Below are 24,313 nucleotides of genomic sequence, written 5' to 3' on the forward strand. Positions count from 1 at the left end.
AAAGTGCCTGAGGGCATCGAGACGTTGTTACACGAATTATTTTTTTTTTCATTTTTTTGCATGTGTTTTTTTTGTCTTGTTTGCGTATTTATAACATGCTTAAATACCCATAGGTTTCTAAGCACGGACCCAGGATCGAACCTGTGTTGCTTTGTGTCGTCTCTAAGGGCGAACACATTGCTGCTGAGCTATCCTTCTGGGACACACATACCGCACATCGCCATTGGTCACCTCACCCCCACTTCGCGATGGTCCCCTCACCCAGGTGATCCTGCTGCGCTGGTCCAAAATAGTAGGTGAGTCGCCCTTTGGTTTCTGACACATAGCATGTACCACTTCAGGGAGTTCCTCACAGGAACGGAAGTCCTTGTCCCCTAAGGGGGATTCTCTCCTGGTGAGGTCCTGCTTGCCTCTTCCCCTAGCCTCACAGAGGGGCAGCGGTGAATTCCCTTGATTCATCATAATAGTCACAATACATTGGCTTTGTAATGCAATGTCTGTATTTTATTCAACGTATATGTGCATCGCACGTGCATGGACTGTCGTGATGTCATGGTTATACCGTCCATTGCATGAACATAAGATCATATATAGCACAGTATCCACATCAGTGATACTGTCACTGGGATAAAAAATCAATATTTCTTTATTTATTTAATATACATTCAACCACATGGTTTTGTATTTACATATTCACATTAAACAATTTCACTCACAATACAAAAATACAAAAGTAAACATCATTAGACAACCAACAAATACATTAAAATCACCTATATAAAACTGTCCTGTTTATCTAGTTCAGTTCGAGTTCCATACGCTTTCATGATCACTCATTTTATCATTTTAAAAGTCGCAAACATTTCATTCTATTAAAATGTACCTTCATAAAGATGATTTAAAATTTGAATATACTTCTAATAAAATGTATTTATAAAAACATAAAATTCATGTCATTTCCATCCATGAAGAGCGACCATATCTTTGAATGCTACTGGAATTGATTATGATAAGCATTCAAATAGTTATTTCTGATAGTATGTAAACTTGTAAGTTACCAAGTAGGTTTTTAGCGTTTCCAACCTATTTTCACCGCATACATGGCACCAACGCTCAGGACGTGAAATGCCTAAAATTGCGCCATTTATCTCAAGTGTATCACAACAGTTGAATTTCATCAGCATGTATTGTCATATTATTTCTAGGCACGGATATGCCGTTTCATGTGGCCAATTGCACAATGTTTGTTTCAGTGTTACGCTCTTTGCATGTCTTTTTCAGCCATCCTTTAAAACTCATATTTCTTAACTCTGAGGATGCTGCTTCAGATGAATCTCGCCATACCTTATATTCTGTCATCATTTTCCCAAAGAAACCCATTGTTAAGCAATTATCTTTTTTTTTCTAACACTGTAATGTCAATGTACTGCAATAGCATCCTTTTCCAATCTTAGAAGTTTTTCAACACATATCATACTCCTGACTGTTAGATCAGTTATAATGTTGTTTAATTCAAACTCCAGCAAGATATATTCTACTGATACTATGTTTGGTAATCATAGAAGTACATAGCAGTTTAGTTTCAAATCTTTGCATTTCATTCACTAAATTGTTACCCCATATCGCCGCACTGTACAACATTATGGATTTCACTCTTGCCGTATATATCAGTAAGATAGTCTTTACCGGCGTGCCCATATTCCTGCCAATAAAACAGCTTATCATGTTTACAGTTGTAGTACATTTATGGTTTACTTCATCCCAGTGAGACTTCCAATTCAACCTCGATTCAATATGTACACCAATGTATTTGTATGTATCAACTTGATCTAATGGTTCGCCATCAAATGTCGCGGCATATTTTTTCTGGTGAGTGCGAATTTTTGCAAAAACCATCATTTTGATTTTTCCTATGTTCACTTTAAGGTTATTTGTTTTAGCAAAATCACTTGGAGCATTTAAGATATTCTGAAGGCCATGGGGAGTATGATCAATTAGCAAGAGGTCGTCGGCGTATGTTCCTATTTTCACTGGGCATGCTTTTGAATTAGCCATATCATATTGAAGATCTGCTAAGTGTAGGTTGAAAACAGTGGCTGCTATCATGCATTCCTGTTTGACACCCTGATGTGTGGGGTATGATTTGGATAGTTTCCCAATTCCATCCAAACGCACCTTAACAGTTGTCTCAGTGTACAAAGCAAGGAGCATGGTTAACAAATCTGAGGGAATTTTCCACTTCACTAATTTATTCCATATAATGTTCCTTTGGACAGTGTCGAATATGGCACTAAAGTCTATGTAGGTGCAATAAAGGTTTAAATTGCGCCGCTTCCAAACGTATTCAACAGCAGATACTAATATGGTTATATTGTGTGCAGTTTTTGATGTCTAGAGCCAATTTGGTTTAGGGGCAGAATTTTAAACTCACTAATCCACTCATTCAGCTCAGCTAGAAGCACTTGTGCAAACATTTTCGCCGGTATGTCCAGCATTACTAGTAAGTGGTAGTTTTCTGTTTTATTCCATGGCTCTTTCTTGTAGATAGGCAATATGTTGCTCCTCTTCCACGTCATGGGTATTTTACCACTTGAACCAATTTCCTTGAACAGGATTAGTAAGGCATTTGCCCAGTACACTGGGGATGCTTTCAGTAGTATATTGCAAACCCCATCTGGGCCTGCAGCACGTGAGTTTTTCAAGTTTGCAATGATTTTACAAATCTCATCTACTGACGCCTTACATGTCCATCTACTTTGGGTAATTTGGACTTTGCTTGTTGTCTTTCATTCCCAATGTGCCAGCTATGTATGTTTCCCAATCGGTTTCTGGCACACAATTTATTGGAAGGTCTCTCTTCGTTGTGCCATGGATCACATGCCATATTTCAGTAGTGTTCTGTTGAGTGGCTAGCCATGCTATTTTTTCCAGTGGTCTCTTTCACAAGCATTCCTATAGGCCTTTAACCAGTTACAGTAATTTACTTTAACTAGTTTTATATTAGTATATGAACTATCTATGCCAACTTGTTACATTGTACGCATGTCCGTGTTATTGTCAGATCAAATTTCCCAATGAATATATGTGGGCATGTAAAGTGGTCACATTTGATATTTGCCATAAGGTCTTAATAGACTGGCTATTACAGTGAAAACATAGGCCTGTGTACCTCAATTGATACATTGATGTTGTGAAGCAGTGTCTGTATGTGCTTATAGTGCCCTGATGGAGTAATTACTGGGTTTATGTAGAATAAGGTAAGAGTAGGAAAGGTTGGTAGTTAGTAGAAAGACAGGTTCAGAGTCAATGTTCATATAGTACCTCTAACATCAGTACAAAAAACATCAGCTATGAGAGGAGCAAATAATCATACAAGAGTTTTTTCATGAGTGCTTGTGGTAATCACACCATCATCAACCTAGAAAATTTTGATATTGTATTGACAGCTCATTGTACATTGCATTCATCTGATGATCAGTATTTAGCCCTTCTTGTACAGTTCCCATTTCACATATCAGTCTGGCCTTTTTTCATCATTGATTATGTTCTCTGTAACCTCCTCTCTTGCCCAAGGTGACCCGTTGGAAGCCAATGAAATTAACCTTGCTTTTGACCTCCTGTTGATGGGTCTTGGCTCCCGAGCATACTCAAATGTTCTTGGATGCTTATTCTTAGCTCTCTAACTGTACAACCTACGTAGATCTTGTGACAAACACCTAAAATAGCGTATACTACAAATTCTGTTTTGCAATTGATACACTGTATCATACACACTTTCCTCTTCTCATCAGTGCATCAACTTTGACTGTTGTTCTTGATATACTGACACATGGAACATGTTCCAGATTTGAAAATCCATATCTGACCCTCTGTTTCCACCATTCCCCCATGTCAGATATTACTTCCTATTTAGTCATGAATGACTGACACAGCTTGTTCCTTAGAGTAGGAGCTGTGGTATAAGCAATATGGGGTTTGTCAATTAAATATGGATCGATATCTTTGTCTATCCACAATAGGTGCCAGTGTCTCTTCGGAATTTTGAACAAACGTTGGCTATCACTACTGCATCTGGTGATCACTATGATGTTTTTCAGGTTGTCTGTTTTGATCTTCTTGGCCTGGGTAAAGAGATCCTTCCGATTTATATCCTGAATTTTATTCAATGCTTTTGATAGTATATTGCTTTTGTACCCCCGTTGATGGAATGTCTGTGTCCGTTTTCGTGCATAATTCATGTCTTTGCTGCGGTTTCTGGATGCTCTAATAAATTCACCCAATGCATGTTAATAATTGCAATTCTGAGATGGCAACTGGTTACTAGCAGTGTGTCTGGAGTTACCCTCTGTTTTCTTCCAATAGGTCTTACTGTGTAATTTGTTAACTGATTGATATATATATATATGGTCAATCCAAAAAGTTTATCTCAGATGTATTTCATGTGGAAGTTAAAAGAATACCAAAATCATTCTGGTTTCGTAATGTCATATATTGTTTTAAATCTTCGTCCATGCACTTTCATACCATGATAATGTCATCAATGTATTTATACCACTCTACCACATTTGATATAAAGTCATTGTCATTCAATGTGTGGGGTTGTTCGTATTGCCCATGAAAAGGTTTTCCAGAAATAGGATCCTATTTGGCACCCATGCCTACTCCTCTAATTTGTCTGTAGAAGGCATAATTGAAAATAAAGATGTAATTCTCTAAGGTCATTTTAAGCATCTTCTTGGTCATTTCTAGATGGATCATATATGAAGCAGATGTACTTGCATAAGTGTAGTCCAATGCATCAAGAGTCAAGTTGTGTTCAATGGACGTCTATAACGCTTTTACATGCACGGTGACAAGTGCGTAAGCCTCACTCCATGTAGTGTTGCTCAGAATCTTCAAAATGTGTGTTGAGTCTCTCATGATGGATGGTAACTAAAAAACCCTACCTTTAATAGCGGTAGCTGTACATTTGGAAAGATTCTCAATAATCTAAAGTATTCCACTCACTATGGGTCTGATTTTGGGCATTCTTTCGTAGGGTTTGTCTATTTTAGGTAAGAGATGCATAACTGGAGTGACTGCATATTCCAGTATGAGAAATGTCTTCTCCTTGCCATTAAGGAGTACCTGTCTGGACCACCTATTAAAAAGTATCTTAGTCTCTCTAGCTATTTCTGTTACTGGATTCCCTTCGAGTTCCTTATAGGAGTCTGGAGTTTGCAGGTGCTGGATAACCATGATAATATAATATGCTTTATTGAGCAGCACTATGTTTCCTCCTTAATGTGTCTCCTAATGATTATTATATTTTCATCGTATAGTTTTTAAAGTGCTTGTCTCTCCCCTAAATGGAGGTTTCTGAATCTTTGTATTTCCGGCCGTTGTCTTGTACATGTGCTTTTGTATGTCGAGGACTACAGCCTTGTGAAAGGTATCTATGAGGCTGTCTTGAGTTGTAACGAAAAATGTATATTTGCCCAACTGAAAAAAGGAAAGTGGACAAAGAACACCAATGAGGCTTCCTGGCAGTTTTACATAAAATCAAAGAGCATTTTGGCGACATAAGCACGAACACAGATGTTTACATTTGACAAATATGTGTGTGATAAAGGGGTTTCATGCTTCAGTACATATTGTACAGTGGGCTTGGTGCTCATTTCATTTTTCACAAAATTCACCATGATCATTTGTAACCACGGAGCACATATACTCATTTGAACACACTCAGGATTTAGATGCTAGGGTAAACTAGCCTCCAACTTTGTCACCCCGTTCGGTTTCGATGGCCTTGCTGCATCTCATTATGGATATTATGTTTCCTCCAGGACAGACATTTTAAAGAAAAACACTCTCAGAACCCGGAACAGAGGACGCAAATTCATGGCACTCCTGGCATAAGGTTATTTTACAGGGTTCGTGTTAGGCAGCGTGAACTTGGCAAACAAATGGCTTTACATATGTATATACAGAGAGCCTGTTTCTTCCTGGACTCGTGACATCCTTGTTTGCTCTGACTTCCTGGATGTGACTCTGACACCCATACACCGTCTCGAAAGCCTCTTTATTTCGATTCTCTGTGTGGGTTGCAAGTGATAACATGAGACAAAATTGCTTTTTGAATAACAGATCGCTTTTTGGTGTCATTTCTTCATGTAATTCTACTTTTAAATTATTTGAATGCCCCCGCGTGTTGACTTTTAAAACTAAAAAAGGTTTGTACAAACAGAAAACGTGTTGTGCACAAACACTGTGCAATGGGGGTATGTTCCTGCACATCTAAAGCACGCTGCACATTCACTTACATTGCAGCCAAAATAGTAGGTTACCTGAACTATAAACGCAGTCGCACTCTCTGTGTGTAGCATCGTTCGCAGGCAGGGCACTCCCAGTCATCAGTCAGGGGAGCAGCCCATTTTGGAGGCAAAATGGCGGCAGGTAGGTTCTTCGGCGGTTCCATTGGTGCACTTCTCACGTGTTTCACTCGTGTTCCCTTTCTTTGTATTTGTGGGAAACTCAGGGCTCAAGTCGAGGGTACACGCTGGTGGACAGAGTCCACCCACTTTTTTCAGAGGGTGGACTCAGTTAACCCCTCTACCCTCTCCAGCTAAAAGGAGAATGATTGAATGTCCTCTTTGAATTTATGAATTAAAGCGACCTCAATGATCGAACCGCAGTCGACAGGTTAGCAGGCCTGACAATTCACCCCTGCACTATATAAAATGATGAAAAATAACTAAAGGTGAAATGTCACATTCCGGTATTGTAAGTTCTAGGGAAAACATTTGTATTGATTTTAGAACACTATTAGAAGAAAATATCCACTCTTGGTTTTGTGTGTGTTGATTTTCTGAAAGGAAAATGCCATTTGTCCCGTGCAATTTGAGTGGTTATGCAAAGCCAATTTAATGAAATGTGCATATTTCACCTTGATATGCTAATTTATGGTGACATCACATCCCATTGTGTTTGTTGGCGAGTCCCCCACTTAAAATTTTCAGACTTGACCCCTGGGGAAACTCTGTGCACCTACTGGGACACACAAATAATTACTACAACCATGTAACTCAGCAATTGCCTCAGGAAATATGTATAATAATAATAATAATAATAATAATAATAATAATAATAATAATAATAATAATAATAATAATAATAATAATAATACTGGGTTTATGTTGCAAAAATGTTGCCTTTCCATAATTAAAATATACCTAGGATAATAAGATGCACTGGGTTCGTGTCTACTCATATAAAATAAATACATTGCCCGTATATGTCTAAAATGCTTCCAAATTGCCATGATTCCTGGTGTGTCACTGTTGCATGTACACATCTGCATCCGCTAGGGACACCAGACAACCTGGTTTTGCCGGGACTGTCTGGGTATGTGCACCTCTGTCCCGGGGTCAGTGACTTTTTTAAGTTTGAAAACCCTGTCCCTGGATTTGGGGATCGGGTGGATACCATCCTGTTTTTGCCACCAAATGCCATGATTTTTCCATCTGTTTGGCCAAAAAACTGGATGGTATTGAACCGATCGGCAAATCCAAGATGGGTTTTTAAAACCTAAAATAGTCTTGGGACTCCAGGCTCTCTCCTCAATTGATTTTCTTTCACCCCCTTCCACATACCTTCCTCTGGGTCCCAATAAGTGTTATGTTGCTTCAACATGACATGGGACAGGCCACCCACATAGAAGTAGGACTAATTTGACTGCTGAAGCTTTAGTCCTACTTCTATGTCAGTGGCCTGTCTCTTTTTTTATTTTCAAAATCTGGTCACCCTAGGATCTGCTATTTCACTTGCTCTAATAGATGAGGCGGTCCCATGTATTTTGGGATTTTGGGGTTTTCCGGGATTTTGATAAGATGCAGTAAACCCTGCGTAATGCACATGACTGACCAGCCCAATTTCATTCCCACACTTTCCTGCCTTCCTTCTTTTATGATGTCACATTTACCCTCCCAACGTATGTTTCCTGCTCGGGACAACAGCTTAAGACTGAAATGCTAGCTTCTGATTTACGATAAATCTGAACTTTGCTAGTGTGAATCAAGCGACAGGTCTCGGCGGCCCTTAACATAACAGGCATATTTGTAGTTCTCAGACAGGACTTTACGATGAGTAGCAATACCGAGGAGATGGATGGGGATGCAGATTTTATTCGTACATTAATAATCAAGATGACACAAATAGTTTGGCAAAGTTTGTCTGTTTTAATGTCAAGTATCTAAAGCAGGGAGTACAACGAACATCAGCAATCGCTCAATACTCTGACTCTGCTTACTTCGTAAAAACCCGGGCTCTTATACCCATGATTGGTCATCATTGACGTTTTACCCTGCGTCATTACCAACGTCATCCGACGAGGCAAACTACACAAACCTAATGAGAGGTGCGATTGGTTCTAAGTGAATAACTAGCTATACGCTCTACATCTATGTAGAGTAACGAAAGAAGGTGGCAGGATATTTAACATCAGGTGGGGCAACTAAGCCCTCCCCTTAAAAATGGCCACTAGGAACGTCACTAAACAAATGACGTCCCATTGGCTACACAAACTATAGGACCCCCAACTATGTGGTCCCCTACAATTGGTTGGCTTCTAACCACCGTCAGTACTTTTCCACCTAGGTTAGAATCACACAGACCGAACAACCAGGTGTGGATGAGCTCCTCTTAGCACCAGCTTCCCACTAATTAAAATATCATCCATCATCACCTCAATGGTTTGGCGTCAATTAGTGCTTTGAAGTTGGCCATGAGTTTGTACTGTTCTCTGAGAATTTATAAGGAGTATGGGCACTAGCCTGCCACCGTGCGTGAGTGTGATCTTCTCGTTTGTCCAGCTTCCTTCTATCACGTGACTGGACACCATGAAATTGAGGCTTTTCGTGTATTTGATTTTACTCTTCAATAGTCCTCTGACGTCTTTTGTTTTTGCTTGACCTCTCTGAACAGGAGCTTCTGCTCTTTCACGCTAATTGTATCCAATGTCAGCCAACTCCAGTTTGATAACACCTTGGCTTTCTTGGCTCAGTCAACTCTTTAGCTGAGCTTTTATTCTGTTTTAATCCAATTGCTTTTCTTAAGTGCAACACTGAAAAGAGACCTTCTTGCTTTGTTCAGTACTGCTTATCTGCATAGTGGAAAATCCATCCTTTACTTGTCCATATGTTTCTATTCTATAGAGGTATATATCTGTATATATATATATTGGCGCTTGCCGTGATCTAACTATTCAAAGGCATGTAGTTAGCTTCATGATTGCTTTGCTGCTTGTGTTTCATTGTATCTGTACATGTTTAAACTTAACCAAGTATCTTTATCAGGTCTGTGGCCTAAGTCTCTGCATCATGGTCCCAAGATGTCACTTATCCTTGGTACTTCTTTTTTTTTATTTATTTTTTTATAAATCGTCTGCCTCTCTGGTCTGGTTATCTTTCTATATGGGTGTAGATTCTGTGTATGACGTCACCATTTATCTTTGCCATTTAGTTTCTCTGCTTCTTCAGGAATCTCGTTTAAATGGCCATCATATTGTCTTGGATGCAGGTATGGTTTCCTCAATGGGTACTTTACCTCCCATATTCTCTTAGGTATAGGTATTCGTATGGGTACTGCAGAGTCCATGCTCTTCTCTTTGCTGATTTAACTGTTCAGTATACGTCACATACTTTGGTTCATACTTTTCAGGTAATGTAGGCAGAGCAGTTGGAGTGGGGGTACTTGGCTCCTCCACTACAGTAGAGTGCACATTCACCTCTGGAGGGGCACCTTGGCACTATTGACAGATGTTTGTTACCCAACTTAATGGTACTCATTTTATCGACCTCAGAGGGATGAAGGGCTCAGTGGACCTGCTGGGAATGGAACCTGTGACCATGAGGCGAAACACAGGTCCCTGTTGTGGGTGCATTAGTCCATTGAGCCACAGCCCTTCAACATTCTGAGGTCAATAAATTGATTAGCATAAAAGTAGGTAATCATAACACCTATTATTACTGTGTTTAGATGGCAGGAATCCAGCATGAAGTCCAACATTGTTCCATTCTAACATACCGCAGCTTTTGTTGAACCAAAAAACCTCACCCAGAAACATTTGTGCTGATATTGTGAGTCCTTTGAAGCACTCATTCCCTCGCCTACAGATGGAGCCCATGCTCAGGCATAAGCACAGCATTGCAAATATTCACATAGGAAGCCCCACATAAGCCAAGCGAAGAGAACTGGGGAAAGCTCTGCAAAATCCATCTTAAGAGTGTGAGACAAGCAGCGATAGGATGAGAGACATTAAGTGAATAATAACTCTGTGAAAGCATACTGAGCAGGCCCCTCTCCAAGATGTGTTCTCTACTCTGATATATTATGGGGATAGTTGTGACAAATTGTGATGGTTAATGAACACTGGTGTTGAATGCTTCTTGCCTCACCTACTTATTTGAAACCCGTGTTGAGGTTTCTGCGTACAAATTGTCAACTTTACACTAGACTCCAAATTTCTCAGTGCTCTTTTGCTACTTACTTTTCACTAATAACAGAATCATATCTATTTATTTGTATTTAATTGTTTTTTTATAACGCCCCTAATACCATAACTGAGTTTGGTTTCTAAGTGCGGATCCGTGATTCCAACCTTAGTTGCTCTGCATGGTCTTGCTTCCAATATCAGCGTGTTGCCCCGTGCCAGGGGTTTTGCTAGGTATGGAAAAGATCAGGGGCTAAGTTAATGTCAGCACTGATGGGACTTGGGGCTAGCTAGCCTTTTGGTTGTAGCCCCTGAGCTTCTATCCGGGGCTACAACCAAAAGACCCGGGGCTATAGCCCTCTCAGCCCCCCCCAGCAACGCCTCTGCCCCGTGCTATCCTCCGTTTACATATCAATGTGCATTCAATTATTTATTTTTCTGTTCCCAATTCCTCATTGCAATTATAGAAGACGTGATTGGTAAGGATGCATTTGATTCACACCAAGTGCTGCTGCTGGAGATGACTTGGGCAAAGGGAATCCATAATTCTTACGGTTTCGGGGTTTATATTTAGGCAATAGATCCTTATAGGCGGGAGCTTTACCAGGCCAGGTCATGCCCTGAGCCACTTTAACGACCAAATTAAGCAAGGGATTTAACGTTAGCCCAGGCAATATCTGACTCAGAACACAGGCTGAACTTCACGTTATTAGCCCGCTTTCTGAGCAACGTTGGAGCTGCCAGCGCCTGACTCCCCTTTTTTCCTCCCTCCCCCACCGTCCTGCTTCTCTCCCTACCGTACTGCACCTCTTCCCTCGCTCCCCCTTACTTGAAGAGGTTGAGGCGCTGCAAACTTTTTCAAGGTTTATGGGTGCCATGGAAATGGAAGAGGGGCTCCGATTTGAGCTTTACTTCCATTTCCATGGCAACCATGTTAAATTAGTGTGTCATTGTAAGTAGGGGCCACACACTTGCCGGTACCTGTATTTTTCAAAAGAATAAATGCCTATTAGCACCCCGGGATTTAAGCACAGGTTGCTAATATCGCCATAATGATGAGTTACCCAGGCTGCACCGAGTGGTAACATCCTGGACCCTTGATAAAGGCCCTTGCTGCGTACAGACCTAGTAACTCGGGCCGTGGGCTGTTGCCACCTGGTAGGGCCCAGATAACTCATTATTATGGCTGTATTAAATATTCCTTTTATTAATAGACACTAGCTAGATTCTATCCTCAGAGTTTGACAATCAAAACCTTTTTGTTCATGACATCTTTCATCAGAACATAGAATTTAGATAAACAAACATTTCATTATCTTTGTTTAGTCAAGTCCTTACTTTGCTATGGTCTTGAATCCAGCAGCACTCTTATTTTAGGTATCTGTTACCTCCAAATTACTGCTCACAAATAATGTTTAATATGATTAGATTAATGTCATTTGATGGCGAACATTTACATGTAAAGTCTTACAAGGGTTGCATACTGCCTTGCGATTTGTACATTTGTGAAACCTGGCAATTTTTCAGGAATGCAATGTTGCTTTTGGGATTCCTAGGACAATATCCAATAATTTAAAGCCTGCTAACGTGATTCTTCTATTACTGTAAAAAAATGCCCATGTGTACACTGAAAGATAAGTTTCCTGGATCAGACAGAACTTTTTCCGACCTTGTGGCTTGCCCTATTCTTTGTAGCGGTCTCTTCTTTGCCCTGTGTAAGCCAGTCTATTTCAAGCCGCATATGCATTTGTATTTTTAACGCAACAGTGGGGGTCCAGCTGGAGGTCCCGCAGATCAGTGCAAATGGTGGTGAAAGTGGCAGTTCACTTTTACTGCCAGTTTTCCATATCCGCAGGTGGAGTTGGTTAGAAAGACAGACTTTGCACGCCCGCCTTCTTTCCTTTCTCCGCCTTAAAAACATGTCAGCATTACTGCCAGCATGTGCTTCAAGGCTCATAGTAATGCAGTAGCTTCCCCTGGAATCCACCCTGAATTGCCCCCTCTTGAAAGTAGGCTGATTCTATGGGAATCCATTGTAATTGGCTCCCACAATCATTAATTGCAGGAGTGCAAAAGTCATTTACACTTTACTTTTCAACAAAAAATGTAGTCTGCAAGTGAAGAGTAAAGGTGATTTTGATTTTATTTTTGTCTTTGGTTTTCTACACGTGCTATTGCAGGGATGTCATTTCACCAAAATGCCAGTGGTAGCAGATGTGAGATCACATGATCCTTTACCTCCAATGACGTCACGGGAAGTGATGTCATTTGACTCCACCCCAAAGTGACATCACGTGAAGCGATGGAACACAACCTTTCACCCCTTGACAAAACAGGAATTGGCATCACATAGCATTGTTTCTAAGTACACTACAAAACATATAGTTACAGTATCAATGTAAAGTGATATACATTTATACAAGAATCGATCACCATATGTATCATTAATATCTGCACGTATAGGCCCATATTGCGAAATCACTGGCAATGTAAGCAGACGTCCAAGACCAAACGATAATGATGTGTTTTTATATTGCACTTACGCTTAAGCACTTCATATAGAACAAATATACATACAATATCACCCAACCTGTATTGGCACTTATTTATCAACCTCAGCATAATGAAAGGCTGAGTTGACCTTGCAGATCACACACACATTACAGCAGTGAGCGCTCAACCCACTGAGCTATCTTATCAGTCATAGCTATCAGAAAACCAGCCACTCCAGAAACAAAAAGCCACATGCTGCTGGCCACAGCACAGGAGCCTGAATTTAAGAAGACATTATTTTAGGGGTAGCAAGGGAGACCACAGGGGTAGCAAGGGAGACCTCATGGGTCGCAGCTGCGACCCCTGGCAGCCCCTAAATTACTTCTATGTATTTAGGTTTCAAAATGTCCCTAGTCCACCCCACTATGGCAGGAAACTCTTTATTCAACAATTCCTCTAGTTTAAAGACACTGAACCCCTTACAATACCTCGAGGTTAGGACTGATGTTCCTGCTTGTAGAACTTCCACTCCACATTTGCATTTTTCCTTCTAGCACCAGGTTGCTACCCACTAAAATGTGCCTTTCGCACACCTTTATCTGGCCTCCGAAGATAGAAAGTGTCATGCTAGGATGTACATGTTCTTTTCTTCAGGAAATGCTCCTTCATCAATTTGAGGCCTAGGACCCAAAAATCTTCATATTGGAATCATGGTTTACAGACCTCCCGAAAACGATTTTCTGCCACTCAGTTCAGTAGCCCAAAAGTTCTCAGGGTAATTGCAAGTGAATTACATATCCACTATTTTACTGCTTAACCTTTTCCTTGCTTTGTTCCTGGTGTTCTGTAGCTTTGGCATTTTAAACTGGATTATTTCACTAATGAACACAGAGCCCGGTGACTGATTATTTAATTTGATTTTTTTCACATGGCTTTAAAAATAGAAATGAAACAGAGTTATTCCCAATGGCGGAGCTCTGAAATACCCTAAAAAGCACCGTATGCATATTGCAAATATACTATTATAAACGCTAAGCTTGGTGGCCTCAGAGGAGTTAAACAAAATAATTAAAAATGACCATAGAGCTGGTGGATGTTCTTATGTTCAATGCCAGGAGATCAATGGGGATGGAATATCTGTGCTGATTTTTGCGCACTGCGGCCTATGACCAAATACGCTTATTCATCTGCACGTGACTCCTTGAACTGTGCAGATACACATGCTTCCAAAGAACATTATTACACATTGTATCTACGTATGCATATATTTATTTATGTGTTGTCCAATGCTCCGTAAATGAACCCACCACTGCCTCCAGTGATTAGCAATGTAATTTTGTAATCTTCAATAGTACTCGTCTTTAGTTTGAAGCATTTGGCCCCTTAGGTTAATGCTGACTTTATAAGTCACCTGTTTTCTTCATTTTTTTTTGTTGGGCACCTGGCATAAGACCCACTTTTGTTTACACCTTCATACATTGGTTCAACACTTGTTTCTTAATGTGTTACTGTAAGTCACTTCTGATCAAAATGGACACCCCTGTTGGTGAGGAATTCAAGCATCCGCACAGTGGGTGTGTGCTAGCCTGGGCTTTTCGGAAATGTTTAATAACATTGCATGATGGTACCAACCTCAGGAATATGTGTGGGGCTAATCCACACATATTTTTCTAGGCTCACACCATGACAAACACATAGACCCGTGTATTCTGGGTGGACACAGCCTTCAGGCACAGTGTGCCTTTCATATTTAGTTGGGATATGACAGGTACGAGTACACTATGTCCTCTCTAAGAAGGAGGACCATGCTCCCCCCTGCCAGATTAACTAACAAAGGCTCCATGGATCCATCCTGCTCTTTTGTTTAACCCTGCAGCTGGTGGCAGCGTATAACATACGCACAGAGTGTACTTCAAACAGTCCCACATGGGGCCTGACTGCAGAGGTTAACAAAGGAGACAGGAAACCCCAACAACCAATTAATTGTGTCAATCTAAAGCCATCTCCTGCCCTCAGCAGCATTGTAAGTAAGCTGTCATGTCTGGGACTGCATGTTTACAGTAGCTACCGTGGTAGGGGGACCCCATTCATAAGGAAGGTACGAGAATGCGGTTAGCAGGAGCCAGAGAGTCTGGTCTCGCCACAGCTTTCTTCACAGGAGACCTGCCGCTTTAATCACGAACCACAGAGAGATCCATTAACCAGAGAGACACTTTGATCATCAACAGACAGGAAGATGGGTGGGACTTGGCTTCACATGTTTTCACCCCTTTACCTTTCCTGTTGCAAAACAATCAGGTTATGTTCATGCATACAGGAGATTGTTGGTGGGGACCTCAGGATTGTTTCATTAAGGTGGGTGTAGCCTACACTGATCATTGTCGCCCCCTTGTCTTCAAAAGAGGGCTGAGATCATCTGAAGACATTGCAAGGAGTAGCAAGTAAAACTAATCATTGGACCCTGGGTGAACTCTCAATCTGTCTTACATCTTCCTCCAGTGAAGGAAGGCCAGGACCTCCAAAGACGGAAACATCTCCCTGGGAACAGAAGGCGATAAAGACCTTGGAGGACCCTCCAGTTGCTCCAGAACTGGTACCCAGCGAGCACACAGCGTGCCCTGCTAGGCTCTGCTGCAAGCTTTCTAGGTAGGAAGTGCCAAAAAATCTCTGAACCCAAAACCAAGGACAAGGTAGCTGCTACCTGCAACACACTCCTCAGCCTTGGTCCGTCCACCTTAAAGGACAACACAAGGCCATCGAAGAAGCTGGGGGAAGTGCCTTGACGGGCATCTACCGACGTACGCCTTAAAGAACATTTTCGTGCCAGTCAAATTCCTCGAGCTGCAACCAACTGCAACACTGACTGCTGTTAAGCTGTCATTGCTTAAAGACATCTGAGATGTCTCGACCAGTGCTTCAGAACTGCTGAACAGCACTGAGACAACGATTCCTGACCCTGAGCCACCATGTAGGCCAGCCTGCAGCCGTTCGTCCAGCTTTGCTCGCCGAAAAGTCTTGCCGCCTGATACCCACAGCTGTCACCCTTCTTGAACTCTGTCACAGAAGCCTGCAAAGCACCCTGATGCTGACTCGACCGTGTCGAGCATCAAGGAAACCTACAGCACAAGTTACATTGTGATTCTGTCCCGCTGGTCATTCCCAAAAGGTCCCTACAGAGATTTTAAGACCCATTGCTCCCTTTGAGCTAAAGCCAAGAAACCGTAACAAACTGTTGTGGTTATTAACCGCACCGATTAGCCTCCTGTCAGTATCCAGACTGCATTCCTTTTCCTTCTTTGAAACTGTCTGTCCTCAGCATTTCATTACAGAGTGGGTTGTATTTCGTAGTGTTGTCGGAACTGTCTGTTGTGTATAAATAAAGTAGATATTTTTGATACAACCTTGACTGGACAGTCCCTTTTATCATTGGGTAATAATTGCATTTTCTGTTGCAACGAACCAACAATCCTCAAGCTTTCGGAGCTAAGCCTTCCCGTTCTGTCCACGTTAACAACATTTAACAATGAGGTTTATAGTTTGCTTGTTATTCCAATCTGTTTGGATTCCTTCTGGTGTGCTAGAGGTTTGGGGCTGACTGATGGTTTAGAAAACGAAATTCACCTCTGGAACACTGGTGCCCCACTGGTGCCCCAGAAGTTGATTCGTCACACTGTTCTTCAAATAAGTTGACATACAAATATGTATTTATTTATGTTGTCTTTATGTATTTCTTTATGTTGTCTTGACTTTGTTTTATAGATTGTAGTCAAGTGACTTTAAGGTTAAGCATGCAGAGCTGATTCACAACATAGTTACTTTGAGCTATTTTGACTTAGCGTTCACTTAAAACTGCATTTTAAATAAGCGGTCAGTAAGAGTTACTCATTGTACATTCTTGGCACTCTGCCCTTTATAGTACTGGAGATGATGTGTGTAAAGAGACTACATAAGTGTTACGGCTTCAGAACTTATATTTCAGAAATAAAACCTTACGTGTGGGGTATTTTCCAGGCCAGGTAATGCCGAGTGAAGCGAGGGTTTTAACATTAGCCCGGGCATCACCTGCCCCGGTACAACCTCCCACCTGGAGGAGTTTATTGCTATTAGCATCCCATGCTAATGTTTTTTTTTTTTTTTAAGTTGAGAAAATGTACGGTTGCCATGGCAGGGGGGAAGCATGGTTGTCCTCCTTCTTAGAGAAAAAACTACAAAGAAAGATGGCCATCATGGATTAGGGAGAAGGGAACAACACATATTCTCTTGTCCCTTTCCATGACAGCCATTGACGTGACAGAGATGTGCCGGGACCACTCTGTTCCCCGCGCCAAGGAGGGACAATGGAGTGCAAGATAAGTGTGGTATGGTGGTTGAGGAATGTTGAAATTCGGCTCATAGGGGTGGGGGAAAGAAGGGGATGGGTAGCACAGGAATTGGGGTTGCACTTACCTTTTGTCCCAGCAGGGAAGATGGTGGCCTCCCACTTCTGAGGAGGCTTGGAGCGGAGGGCTTTACCATGAGGAAAAGCTCCCATTGTGAGCCTTCTGATTGGCTGGGAGGTCCCGCCCCACCCCGTCGGGTGCTAATGTACAGAAAATAGAAGGTATAAAGTATAAGACCTAAATTGGTGTGCAACATTCCACATCTGTATATAGTAGCTGGAGCCTTTAGAAGTTCATGAAAGAAATGCACACTTTACTCTGATCATCGAGTGCCCTTATACGTCCATGCTCACTGTGGCTTGACCAAAGACATAGCTTTTTATTTTATATATGTATTTTATCATTTAAAAATGTTTATTGAATTTGCATGTTAATACAAAACATCATGCATTAAATATTTTAACGTTGCTACAATGGCTTGAATGAGTATCATTCTAACTTAACAATGAAGAATTACCCCTCCTAGTTGTGCAGAGAGTATTAATTCTATTAAAGACTAGGAAGCGAGCATTATGCTTCAACTTCAATTTATTTCTCATCAGCAGTTTCAACACAAAACCATAAGAAAACTCTGAAAAGTGTCCATAAGTAACTTTTCTTTTCTGGAATTACAAATCCCAAAGTCTCTGTAGTCCATTCCAGCACAACCCAGCTATGACACACATCCTGTCTTTGGGAAACTCCTCTCTTTTACGTGCTCTGAACTGTCTCTTGAACTTTATAACCATGTCCCCCCAACAGTGCGAAGACTCCCAAACTCGTCAACTGACGCAACGCTGCTCCCCTGGCTTCCTGTTCCTCAGCTCGAGCCTCGGTGACCATCGGCCTCCGCTCTGTTAGTCTTCTGCTCTTCCCCTAAGGAACATACAATGGACAAATTCACAGTGGCGTCCATGTATTGTCATACCATACACATCATGTTATGAAACAATACATGATCGGGTGGGAATTTAATGCTCACCTCCTAGTCTTTAATAGAATTAATACTTCCTGCGCAACTAGCAGGGTTAATATTCATTCTATGACAAGACTGGAGGTGAGCATTATGCTTGCTCAAAGCTTCCTCAACACTGTAACAGCTAGACTCTCAGTTGGCTTGAAGTAGAACTCCTTAAATGTACAATCACTAGCCCAATCAGCTGCCAATCTAATGTCTCGCAATGATACCCCTGTCGTAAAGGCTCTGGAAGCCAATGCACCCCTTACTGAATGCGCCCCATACTTTCCCAAATCAGTACCTGCTGCTTGCATTACTTCTTTGACCCACCTCGCAATGGTGGCTGTTGCAACCGCTTGGAAAGGCTTTCTATGTGCTATTAGTAATTGGGTGGTACCAGCTGCCCTTCAATCTGCTGTCCTATTTTCATATTCGTTAATGCATCTCACTATACACCATTTAGAATTACTTGGGAAATAAGGATAATTCATTGTATTAGTCCTTGTCTTAGTCCTTTTGACTATGGAAAAGATCATACCTTCTGGACCGAAGGATCTCCTATTAATCTCCAGCACCTTAACATCTGACATGCGCTTGCATGATATTAGACACAACCGCATTGCTAGTTTGCCCGACAACTGTTTCAGGGACAGACATCTATCTGTTGGCCAGCTCTCTAATAAACTCAGCATACTACTGTCTCATCCCGTACTGTATTATACTTATGCTCCGTGGGGACTTTATACCTAGCTCCTCTGAGTTTCACTACTGCTCGATGCTCTCTCGCTCAAACTCCCTCAATTAGTAGGTGCGTTGCAGAAATCACAGATCTATACACACCCATGGTACGAAATGCTCTCCCGTCTTGCAACAATTATGCTAAGAAATTCAATATAGTCACTACAGGGGCTGAAACGGGATGAAGACATTTCCCTTTACACCAGTTTGTCCACTTGGCCCAAGCCACGTTGTAGCTCCTCCTAGTGGATGGGGCCCAGGACTCTGCAATAAGCTGTGCAGCCTGGTCCAAAACAGAGAACATGTTCTTCCATGCCTCTTTGTTAGCCTGTGCAGGGCTTTTATACAAGGTTGTATACCTTGGCAAGGATGGATGGATTGAGGGACGGCTGCAGAGTGGCTTACACAGTGCTCAGGGTCAGGAATTGCTGTCTCAGTGCTGGATTCCTCGCATTTACCATCCAGCAAAATGTTTAAAAATTATAATTAAAACAAAACCTTTACTGGCTTGACATGGTGGTATATACATGACTTCCTGACATCATCCCTCGGGACAGGGAACGTGTTAGTGACCTTCCAAGAGAGTGGTGGGAGGAATCTTTTACCTTTTCCCAGCAGCTCTCTAAGTCTAATCATTTCTTGTTTCACTACTAAAGGCAAGGCATGGACAGACTGCAGCTGCAGAATCAGGATAGCCATCGGAGCTATTCACTGGGACAATCACAAAGAACGCAGCCTGTGACAATGTCACCTGCCTTCCAACACCCATGCTGCCCTCAGCCCCTAGAGAACCATCTTGCGAGCGGCCACCAATATCTGTGTGGCCTACGGTCCCTGAATACAATGCCAAACACAGGAGGCCATGTATGTGGATTTTGTTGTGACCGGCGGCGAGGCAGGACACTAGGTGTGGGGTTTTCTGCTGTGGGAGATATGGAGGCTGGATGCCAGGTATGGATTTTGTGTTGTGGTGAGTGCTGTAGTGGTTGTGTGAGGAAAGTGTGTGCTACCTTTGTAGTGAGCACCTCTGACTGTTCCTTGAATCAACATTTCTGTCTCCTACATACAAGGATGCTCTGTTTTGGGCGCAAAGGCCTGGCAGCAAGGCGTCTGTGGAGTTTTGGGCCAAGATCGGCATGCACTTTGTTTTCTAGACAGCGGTGAGTGATAGAAAGGACTTTACATTTGATGCAGTCTCGGATAGGTGGCCAGTGTGCTGCTCGTCTTGCGCCAGAGACGTGATCATACCTGTGCAGATCTGGACCTTCTTTGCTGATTGGCTCCTGCTTGCCTATTAGAGACTGACCGGACCTCCTAGATTGGCTCTGACCCAGCTGCACCCAATAATTATCTGCCTCACCCACCTCTATGCCAAGGTCACCAGAAAAGGCAACCCACTCCATAGAAATTCATTTTCATTTGCAGTTTGTTTCCAGGGTGATGTGGTGGCAAGATGTTCTTGAACGGTAGCGTGTTTCTCCCTTTGGGAAATGGGTCAGTGTGTGATGGAATTCTCGCTGACAGTTCTCCCATCACTCCAGAGCATGGCAGATGTGCCGAAGGCAGGCGGTGAAATGCAGAGCATGATTGGCCACTGCACCCCTGCTTTTCGGCTGCATTGTTTTACTGAATGGATATTTCTTTGGCCACGGACCAGCCATCATCATCACCACCACCATCATCATCATCGTTATCATCATCATGGTCGCTTTATTTTAGGAAGAAATCCACTAAAGACAAAGACAATTAATAATCAAAATCCATTATACAAGAGCAAATAAAACATCTATACAAATCAGATAAACTAAAAACAAAATACAAATCATAAAAATCACGTGTACAAATCAGCTGTAATGAAATCCACCCGGAACCACAGCATCTATTATGGAAGTTGACATATAACCCCATTAAAAGCCTGACTAAAGTGCACAGAAGGATATGCCCCAGAGAGGACCTCAGTCTACAACAGATAATACAGCAATCACAAATGTTGCCTTGCCTGCCATTGCTTTGGAAACAATAGCACATATGATAGTGGGCCTTAGGAACTTCTTTGGAAGGAAATGCGGGTTGAGTACCAGTGGATTTATATGAAACGGGGCCTCTTTTAGGATACCTATGCCACTGGTTCCTGTAAGGGAGCATCCAAGGCTTTGGGATATCAGTGATGGGCGAGCATAGAAACTTAAAGTGGTTTCAATCCTCTATGGGGCACAAACACAGGGGGCACTTTTTTTAACATTGGTACAGTGCAGTTTATACTGATGCTTACCAACGATCATATCCCAACACAAAATTCTAAATAAAAATATTTAACAAGGAAAGAGTCGATCCGGTCCTAGTAATCTTTGAGGCCAAAGGTGCCCTTATGCGGGAGATAGCTGTCCCAGGAGGATAGCTCAGCGGCAACGTGCTTGCCTTGGAAACAAGACGACACGAAGCAACATACATTCGATCCCCGGGTCCGTGCTTAGAAACCTCTGGGTATTAAGCGTGTTATAAATATGCAACCAAGACATATTGCTGTAACAGTGCCTCGATGCCCCTGTGCTGTGCGAGCGATTTAAAAATGCAAATACAATAAATGGAGGGTCTACTATTATCTTTCCCAAGAGTATCCATAATCACCCAATCACAATAGGCAATTATGTTGAGTTTAACCCAAAAGTGGCTCATTCCAATCTCTTTGACAACCTGTTTAACATGGTTGATCCCAGGTCATGATTGTTCCCCATCAGCCTGCACTACACTACATCTAATAGAGAATGCTTATAAACCACTCATGATTGTTCCCCATCAGCTTGAACTACATCTAATAGAGAATGCTTATAGACCAGTCATGAGTGTTCCCCATCAGCCTGCACTACATCTAATAGAGAATGTCTAAAGACCACTCATTTTAATAGAGAATGCTGATGGACCACTCATGATTGTTCCCCATCAGCCTGCTCTACATCTAATAGAGAATGCCTATAGACCCCTCATTTTAATAGCAATGCCTATAGGCTTCTCATGGTTGTTCCCCATCAGTCTGCACTACATTTAATAGAAAATGTCTGTAGACCACTGATTGTTCCCGATGAACCTGCACTACACCTAATAGAGAATGTCTAAAGACCAATCATTTTAATAGAGAATGCCGATGGACCAATCATGATTGTTCCCCTTCAGCCTGCACTACATCTAATAGAGAATGCCTATAGATCACTCATTTTAATAGCAATGCCTATAGACCTCTCATGATTGTTCCCCATTAGTCTGCACTACATTTAATAGAGAATGGGCCTCATTATGAGTCGGGCGGTCCGGAAATAACAGTGGCGGTAAACCCACCGCCACTGTTATTTCTGGACCGCCTGATCTCGAGTCCTGCAGGCGGGAGGTGGCATTCCCGCCAGGTCTGACCTGGCGGGTTTAACACCTCCCGCCTCCAGGCGGACGTGGAAAAACCGGCACCATCATGAGATGGTGCCGGTGTTTCCACTTCCCCAATCCCATTGAGTCCTATGGGACTCAATGGGAATGGGAATTTACCGAATTCCGCCTCCGGAATTCCCGCAACACCAGGGTCATAATGCCCTGGTAATTCCGGGAGTCACGGAGGCGGAATGGTAATACGAGTCCGGCGGTAACCGAGCCAGAAAAACCGGCAGGTTGCCGCCGGACTCGTAATGAGACCCAATGTCTGTAGACCACTCATGATTGTTCCCGATCAACCTACCCTACATCTAATAGAGAATGTCTATAGGCCACTCATGATTGTTCCCCATCAGCCTGCACTACATCTTATAGAGAATGCCTAAAGACCACCAGAGCCCAAATGGAACACGGACTGAGCCATAGTACAATAGGTTTTAATTCTGCTGCATAGCCTGTTCCCATTCAGCCAGCTGGAGGGGTATTGATGGCATCCCTATGGGCAGAGCTGAAAGCTTTTTGAAAAGACATCCTCACCTATAACTGACCAGCCTTTATTAGGGCATCCCAACAGCTCTGTGGCCTCTAGAATGGCAGATTGCACCATGGTTCTATAGGCTTCAATGGGGCTGAGCCTGCGTTACCTCCAAAGCTATTGATGGTGGTGCCCTGCACATAAACCCTCGAAGTAATCTGCCAGACAGAATCAGTATTTGATATCTCAGAGGCTGGAGTGACAGAGGAACCTGTGGGTCACAATTTTCCAGAACGCTGACTCATTTGACTCAGATACAGCCATCTGCCATTAATTGCCAATTTAATCAATTCTGACTAATAGCCAGCCTAATTGAAATTGTGCAGCATTTGTTTTATTTTGGAAAAACCTTTTGTATGGAAAAAAGTGGGCTGTGTAAGGTTCAATTTTAACTTTTGCACACATAAAATAAATATATATATGAAATTCAATGAAAAACTTTAGTTAAAGATCAGTTAAGGTTAGAAACAATGCAACAAACCCCCTGAAATTCAGCACATTGGAGGATGCAGGACCGGCTTAACTCAGTGTGGTTGTGTTGATATCCGCCCTAATGCTATATCCCCCATAATGCCATTGTGTATGTTATTGTGAATCCTTTCTCTTATAAAAAATATATATATAGGTGCTCTGGGGCTTTTGGAACAGGAACATGCTAAATTAAGCCAGTCCTGAGTCTCCCAATGGGCTTCATCTCTGGGTTTTGTTGTGTTAAGTTTCTCACTTTAACTGGTCTTTAACTAAAGAGCTTTCATTGAATTTCAAGGGTTTTTTGATACCATAGTTTTCCTCGCCAATAGCCACGACATTTAGGCGTGCCCACTGTTTATTTTAGAACATTACCCAACCTTTTGCTACACCATAGTTTCTTTCCGCACCGCTAGCCATGGCCTTCAGCCGTGCCCACTGAATATTTTAAAACACTACCAGACGACCGTGACCACAGCCTTCGGCTGTGCCCACTGTACATAACACCCCCTTCAGCCATACCCACGCTGTACTTTAAAACACTATTGTGTTCCTTTTTCACCACTGATGTCACTGTAGCTGTAACAAATTATACTTTAAGAAAAATCCTTTTTTCCATAACCATGGTTCGATTGGCAATGAACTACAAATACCCTTGGTTATACCCTTGGTTATTTGTAGTCAATATACCCACAGTTATCGAGAAAAATGGCATATAAAGACATCTTTGTTGCCCTCCCAGGCCTCACCAAGTGCCCCCTCCTCTGTGCTTGCTCCCCCCCTCCCCTGCCCTCTCCCATTCCCCCCACAACACTCGT

The 24,313-nt window shown here is 42.2% G+C and overlaps 1 protein-coding gene across 3 annotated transcripts in view; it reads left to right on the forward strand.

Annotated features, from left to right (window-relative positions):
- DSCAM (DS cell adhesion molecule) overlaps positions 1–24,313 on the forward strand; it is a 1,793,910-nt gene that overhangs the window by 208,507 nt on the left and 1,561,090 nt on the right. The gene's annotated exons all lie outside the window — the stretch shown is intronic.

The sequence above is a fragment of the Ambystoma mexicanum genome, chromosome 7p, assembly GCF_040938575.1.
Source record: "Ambystoma mexicanum isolate Mex_15411 chromosome 7p, UKY_AmexF1_1, whole genome shotgun sequence".
Taxonomy (NCBI): domain Eukaryota; kingdom Metazoa; phylum Chordata; class Amphibia; order Caudata; family Ambystomatidae; genus Ambystoma; species Ambystoma mexicanum.